Below are 7,841 nucleotides of genomic sequence, written 5' to 3'. Positions count from 1 at the left end.
CAGAGATATTGAGTGCCTTACAAAATTCTGTCCACACCCGAGAGGTGAATTGAGGTCCCCGGTCTGAGATGATGTCTTCGGGCAGACCATACACTCGAAAGACATGGTGGAATAGGATGTCTGCAATAGCCAGGGCGGTCGGAAGCCCCTTCAAGGGCACTAGTTTACACGCCTAGGAAAAGCGATCGACAGCTACTAGGATGGTCGTGTATCCCTGCAAGCTGGGGAGATCCATAACGAAGTCTATCGCCATGTGTGACCAGGGCCACCGGGGAATGGGGAGAGATTCCAATAGGCCCACGGGAGCTGTCACGAGGCCTTGGACTGAGCGCAGGACACACAGGCGTTGACGAACTGCAACACGTCCCTGTGCATCATGGGCCACCAAAATGTGTTCCTGCTGCTGTGTCCAGCTGCTGGCGAAGGATGTAACCAAGGCAAGAGGTGTGAGCACAGGGAGGCTGGGACGAAGGTTCGAGAGGCTGGGCATTAAGGTGGAGCGGGGTCTGATTCGAGGGCTTGGGTTCTTTGTGCCATGATGTCCAAGTGAATTGGTGCAACGATGCAGGACGTGGGCAGGATGGGCGCCGTAACTGTGGGTGTAGCAATGGAGTCGAACTGCCTGGACAGTGCATCTGCTTTGACGTTCTTGGACCCGGGTCTGTAAGAGAGGGTGAAATCAAACCGGAAATCAAACCGCGTAAAAAAACTGCTGTTGTACTCTTGAGCAAGGTACTGTACCTACATTGTTTCAGTTAAAACATAGCTGTATAAATGGTTAATTGTATGTAAAAATAATGTGATACATTATAACCCTAGAGAAGTGTGTCTGCTAAGAAATATAATAATAATAATAATAATAATAATAATAATAATAATAATAATAATAATAAGAGAGTCGTTGCAATCTGGAACAAACTCACCAGTAATGTGGTTGAAGCTGAAAATTTGGGAACATTTAAAAATAGACTAGATAGGATCCTTGGGTCACTTAGTTATTAATGGACACTAAATGAACATGATGGGTTGAATGGCCTCCTCTCGTTTTTAAACTTTCTTATGTTCTTAATAATAATAATAATAATAATAATAATAATAATAATAATAATAACTGATAAAAATGTTTTGATGAAATTAATAATTTGAAGAAGCAGCCTATTACCATTTTTTAAAAGTAATTTATTCCATATTATAAATATGCAAAGATCGTGACTTGTGTGTGGTGTCATTTTTTCTTTCTTCCTGTGCATTAAGTTTAGCTTGCCCCGAAGGTGCTCAACTATGTACTTGACCTATTACCTGTTTCTTTTATATATATAACCATATTTAGCCTATTGGCATGACTCACCATGTGAAAGACCCATGACTGCTGTACTCTAAGTTGTTTGTTCCTGCATCACATTACTATACTGGGATAACTGTACCTAAGGACATAGCAGGATAAGCACGGAGGTGCCTCATTTGCAGGAACCTGAGCTTCCCAAGAGAATAATTAGGGCAATGAGATTAGATCAGATTGGCCTCCTCTCTAATGCCTCGGTTCCACTGGCCTAAGAGTCTGTGCCGTGGGATGCGTTCCAGAGCTTTTTGTAAAACCTGGCCATTGTTGGAAGTCCATCCCCTGTTGTGGTAGTAGGCAGAGCGATTTGTGGGATAGTGTTGTATTTCGTTATATAAAACAAATACCAAAAACAACACTATGAATGTTAGAGCCTGACCTGGAAATTACCTTTGTGGCTATTTTATGCTTTATGCTTTACATGATTGGAGACAGCGTTTCTGTTAAGATATATAAGGAAGACCTAAACGTGTATAGACAACATTTTATTCAGACATTATGTTACCATAAGAAAACTTTTCCATGTTCAAAAATAAATAAATTGCTATTTATTATTATTATTATTATTATTGTAATCATTATCACAATATGTGCTAGAAGATAAGCCTTTTAAATGATACAACTAGAGTCTTTAACTTATTACTCTTATAACAGATTTGTAATTGCAAATGACACTTTTTTCTGTATTAGTACACATGGTTCAAGAATGATCATACAGTAAAAGCAGCTACAATTTAATATATAATTTAAATAAAGTGTGCACATTTCAGTCATGGCGTTTATGGACAAATTAATGCATTTATTAAACCAGTCTTTAATGTTTTAGAGGGAAATCCAGATCTGCAATATTTATTTATTCATTCATTTAACTTTTTGTAAAGTAAATTTATGTTAAATAAATCGTGTTCACCTTCACATTGTCTCTGTGGAACTGTTGTACAAAAAACCTGCACATCATTTACATCCTGAAACTAAGGAAGAGCATTAGGGCGACTTAAGAGAGAAATATATATATATATATATATATATATATATATAGAGAGAGAGAGAGAGAGAGAGAGAGAGAGAGAGAGAGGTCAAAAGTTTTAAGATTTAAGATGAATTGTGGAAATGTATAGTGTGCATGTCTGCTTTCATCACAATGCCAGAGGTGGATAACCTTATTACATTACATTTCAAAATAGGTTTCCACAATAAAGAAATACTTTGCCTCTTAGCACAAAATCATCAGATCATTATAAGCATTCAAACTTTAAAGAGGGGATGTCGCAAATTGGGGTTGTTCAGGAGGAAAAAACACACGGATTTAGATGAAGTAATAGCATTTGTGCATAACGAAATATCAGGCAATGGAGAAATGCAAGGGTTGCAGGAGGATTCAAAGAGGATTCGTAGTTGAGCAAGACACAATACGCCAGATTATCAAATTGATCGATCCACAAGTAGAGCTCCGACGGGCACATTGTCTGAAGCGACATCGGTACAGTACTTCTGGCCCCAATGCACTTTGGCACTTAGATTCTTATGACAAGTTGAAACCATACCGTATAGGGATTAATGGATTTATTGACGGGTTCAGCCGTTTCGTGCTGTGGATGGAAGCTTACACCACAAACAACGACCCAAAAGTTATAGCTGATTACAATATTGAATGCATTAGGCGTCTGGGAGGTTGTCCAGAGAGGCTGCGCGCGGACAAGGCACTGAAAACGGGCACATCGAGAACATGCTTTTTCTAAGGAGAAATCAAACCAATGCTTTTTTTAAATACAAAATGTATTTATGGACGTAGCACGGCCAACCAACGTATTGAATCCTGGTGGGGAATACTGAGAAAGCAGAGAGTGTAGTTCTGGGTAAACCTATTCAAAGGCCTTCAAGATGATGGTCACTTTTCTGGAGATTTCTTTGACAAGTCTGATCCAGTTTCCTTGTCCTTGTCCAGGTAACCCAATTTATAGTTTATTTAAGTTATTTTATACTATCCAGGTGTGTGTGTGTGTTTGTGTGTGTGAGAGAAAGAGAGATACTGTAAGAAGTATTATCAGCAATTACTTGCAAAGTCGTCACTCTGTCTACATGTCTAGCCTAAATATCTATTTTTAATGTAATCTATTTATAAAATTGAATACATGTTAATATAAATATTAACCTAATTTTATTTATATTAAATAAATGCAAAGTGCATCATAAATTCATTCAATTTTACCATATGTATACTAATTCTTATGTATATATATTATGTACCACAAATGTATGGTACAGCGGAGGACAAGCTGTATGCAGGGAAGTGTGTACCCCAAAGGGCCAGTACCCTTGTGATCAAACAGTCTTTGAGCTTTGCATTCTGCTAATGGAAGCGAATGGGTGGGATGCTCCTGAAGATGCATTTCAAGCTGCTGAATTGTACTCTCTTAAGAAATTAGATAATACAAAATATCTAGGTGACAAACATGCAAAAATGCACTCATTTTGGACTTTCTGATGAATGCATAATTTATTAGTATATATATATATAACAGTATAATAATGCACCCCCAACCCCCCACCCAAGGGATACAGGACTGTAAAAGATACCAACACCAAACTTGAGTGGTGCAAACTCACATTTCTGTGAGTTATGTAGCTATGTATCCTGGTACAAAGGCTTAATCAGCCATGCAGTAATTTGATTAAGTGCTCAGTGTGGAGGGTCACTTCTACAATTTAAGATGTGTTTGGTTTTGCAAGCATCATAGAATAACCTTTACAGAGCGTTGAGACATTGAGAAAAAAAAATAAGTGGCTGTGTCTGTGTATACTGCAAAAATCAGTGTATTAAACAGTTCCCATTTGTGTAGTCAGAGCTTGGAAGAGGAAATATGTTACATAGATATACAGGATTTAGATATTCTTGCTTGAGCTAAAACACCAACAGTCCAATTTAAACAAAACAAATAGAAAAGTGAAATGCTCTCCTTACTATAAACATATATAGGCATTGAACGAGAGGGCAAAGGACAAAATGAAGTATGCAAAACTTGTTGTTTCACAAGTAAAACAGACAGTGGAACACAATGCTGCTCTTTCAATAAAAGTCTAATTAGGTGTCAAAGTTCTGTATATTAGGTCAGGACCAGAGCTGAATAGCATGAACCAAACAGGCTACTATCAGCTATACAATGTCTATAACCCAGATATTGCTTTCAAGTACTGCTTTAAATTCAGCACGGAAATCTGGGAAATTCTGATAGGTGTCTGCTATATCTAGAATCCTACCACATGTACGCCCAATGGGGCGTTGAAGCACTTTACGAGGTGTTGGCTTGGGGTTGGCATACATTTCTGAGAGCTTCTCACCATTCAGGGCAATCTGTGACAGAATCACTTCCCTCCAGCAATCTACCACATACATTGTCTTTTGAACAAGCTCTTCATGAGATATCTCCACCAGAATCTCTTTAAGTTTATTAGCTGTGACTCTCCTTCGGCATTCATAATTTTCCAGGACTTCCAAAAGTTCATCAAGTTCCACAGAGAAGAAGTCATGCAGAGCTTGTTGGATGATCTGTTGTTCTTGGGCACTTACAAATTGCAGGAAGCTTTGCAACAGATCACTGTGCACTATTCCATAAAACATTTCTTCCACAAAAGGGGGAGCAAGCTTGATTGGAAAGTAACAGCGGTCTTGATATCCTTTCAGCATAATTCTGCCAATGGCCTTCTAGACAGTAGCACTGAAATCATGTCTGATGAAAGGGACTTTTAAAGTTGTTCCAAGTGTGGAACGGTCATAAAACTCTTGCCAGAAACAACTGTAAACATCCCTCACTACCCCAGAACCACAGCCAGCTTCATCTGAATTATCAGCAAGTAACTGCCTTACGGACAGTGGTTTGGTCAAAACGGCTGGATCACAGAATGCTTCGATCATGTCATTCAAACAGTTTTCGTGGTGTATGGTTACACATGTCGCATTCACAGGAGGTGGAGTATCTTGGGACATCTCTTCAAAATTATATGGCAATGTGTCATCTGTGTCTGTTCCATTTTCTCTTTGTGGACCAAAGGTCATCTCTGGGTCAGACACATCAAAAGCAAGGTCAACAATGGTCTCAACCACAACATTGCTGTGCAATATTTCTGGGTTGTGGCAATCAGTAATGAACGGTACTGCTGACAGGACTGGGCATTAATGATTAGTTGTGTTGGTGGACCATCCTGTGAAAAAAACACAGCTCTGCCCAAATCATGATCTTCATGAGTTTGCTCCTCCTGGTCATCAACTTCACCCTCGTCTTCATGATATTCATTAGAATGGTCCTCTTCTTCATCATCTTCGTGACCACTATCTCCATTAGCATGAGCACTACCAGATACAGAATCAGAGTCTCCACTGGGCTCTTTTTTGCAGGTTGCTATATAAAAGCGCAATCAAGGAAGCTTGACAGTGTCATATATCGTGCCAATGGAAATATCCTCATGGACTGTATTTTGTTTGAAATCCCACACTTCAATATCAAAGTCTGCTTCAGGACCTTTAGTAGACTGTCCATTGGGGAAAAAGAGGCTCTTTCCCTCTTTAAGAATTTCCTGCTCATTCATCCTCACCTTTCTGGTTCCACCCCCTGTTTAGCCCTAACCTGTCTTGCTTCTTTTCCATTCTCTCATTGAATCCATCCTATTTCAATGACTCGAGTACTCGGTTTAGACCTTATCTGGGGTGAATTTTGGATTTGAGTGGATTGAGGTTCTTCCTCAGCTGGGGCTGACTGCTTTCTCAGTTTCAATTTAGCTTTTAGCTTTTCAAAAATACCCTCTTTTCTCTTGGACACTGGGTTTTGGTTTCTGCAAACATTTAAGAGAGCAATTTTGTCCCCATAGGATGGAAAGTGTTGCATGATCCATAAGCAGGATGACATCTTTGTCGATCTGAGGAGCACAAGAAAATATATTTTACACTTAGATAATGAATATTTAGCTTTCCTAAATAGTGATTCATGGAACACAGATGTGTGCACACTGGGAGTACTATACAACTGCTGCTCAAACAGAAAATTGGGTCTATATTTTGATGGTATAAAATCAGTATCATCCTTTCCCTATGTCATATTATAAAACAACCCAAACTCAATCCATAACCCAAATCATACCTTTTCGTCCTCCAGCCGAGTAATCACTTGTTCTGCTACACCACGGCCAAGGATCGTGCTGTTAAAACAATAACAGGGAAATTATTACAAGTGTCAACATTTATTCAGAGTTGAAAACTTCATACATATATGTGAATGGGGGTACTCTTAGATCAACAGACCAGTTTTGTTTGGCTATTCCTGAGTCTAGATTAAAATTAAGTGGAGATTGGGCCTTTGCCATAAGAGCTCATTGGTCCTTGCTTTTAAATCAAACCTTTAACTAATTTTGACTGCCTTGTGTTTTAAAATATCTCAAAGCAAATTGTATTTTAACAAAGGAATGTCACAGGAATGCTTACCTGTTTTTTACTAAACCATTTTAGGGCATTCGGAGATGGTGGGAGTGTAACAGATTACTTGGGAGCCTGACAAGGGACTACATCAGTTGGTTCCCCACACAGAATTTTTTATTCAGAAGGAGCGAAGTAATCACATACCAAAATTGTTAATTACAAAGCTTTAGTAAGTCATAAAACATTGCCACTTCACTTCTGCAATAAAACATCTGTGTCACAATAAATAAAAAAGGTGAAAATTATCTTATTCAGAACAGGTTTATCATTTTTTTGTAGTTAAGGTACAAATCCACTTACAGCAAAAGAGGGCACAAATCTGATAGACCTTATTGACCTTACACAAATAAATCAATATAGTTATAATTAGCTGTAGTAGAATACAGTACACAAATAACCCTGTCTATCAGTTTCTTCTAAATAATCAACATTACCAACTGTATGTTTTCGAATAAACAATGGCAAATCTGCTCACAGTAGGCTTGAAAATAAGATATAAACCAGCTGTGTGCACACACTAAAAAACAAATGCAGACAGTCACGCATTCAGTCCCACCGATGAGAGGCAGTTTAGCAATACAAAGTAAAACATAAAAAATATCGTGATTGATCATCGTAATATCAACAACAAAAAACAACAACAACAACAACAACAACAACAACAACAACAACAATAATAATAATAATAATAATAATAATAATAATAATAATAATAATAATAATAATAAACACATTGATAACCAAAATACAATATAGGAAGAATAATAAAGGCCCTACTACAGATGTCATGGTGAGTGATTTGAAATTGGATTAACCCATGAATGTTACCTTGTTTTAGAAGTGAATAAAACTGGGCTATAAAAACAATAATTAGCAAATTAGCTAGCTACGATAATGTTAGTTTGGTTTACCTGTCGATGCCATTATGGGGAACATGATTTGTCTGTGGTCCTTCAGTTTCTTTGTCTGTTTTCCTTCACTCTGTTTCTGGGTGATTAAAAAAATAATTACTAAGGCTACTCCTTTAATCCAGAA

General features: G+C 38.0%; 1 long non-coding RNA gene across 1 annotated transcript; it reads right to left on the bottom strand.

Moving 5' to 3' along the window:
• Positions 1–3,889: 3,889 nt before the first annotated feature.
• Positions 3,890–7,841, bottom strand: LOC136748708 (uncharacterized). Its single transcript, XR_010816610.1, has 3 exons — positions 7,718–7,841; positions 6,472–6,529; positions 3,890–6,250 (listed from the first exon to the last, which is right to left on the bottom strand). It is a non-coding gene; the product is annotated as an uncharacterized LOC136748708 (long non-coding RNA).

Source organism: Amia ocellicauda, chromosome 4 (genome assembly GCF_036373705.1).
Source record: "Amia ocellicauda isolate fAmiCal2 chromosome 4, fAmiCal2.hap1, whole genome shotgun sequence".
NCBI lineage: Eukaryota > Metazoa > Chordata > Actinopteri > Amiiformes > Amiidae > Amia > Amia ocellicauda.
This window is presented reverse-complemented; position numbering and strand designations above follow the sequence as displayed.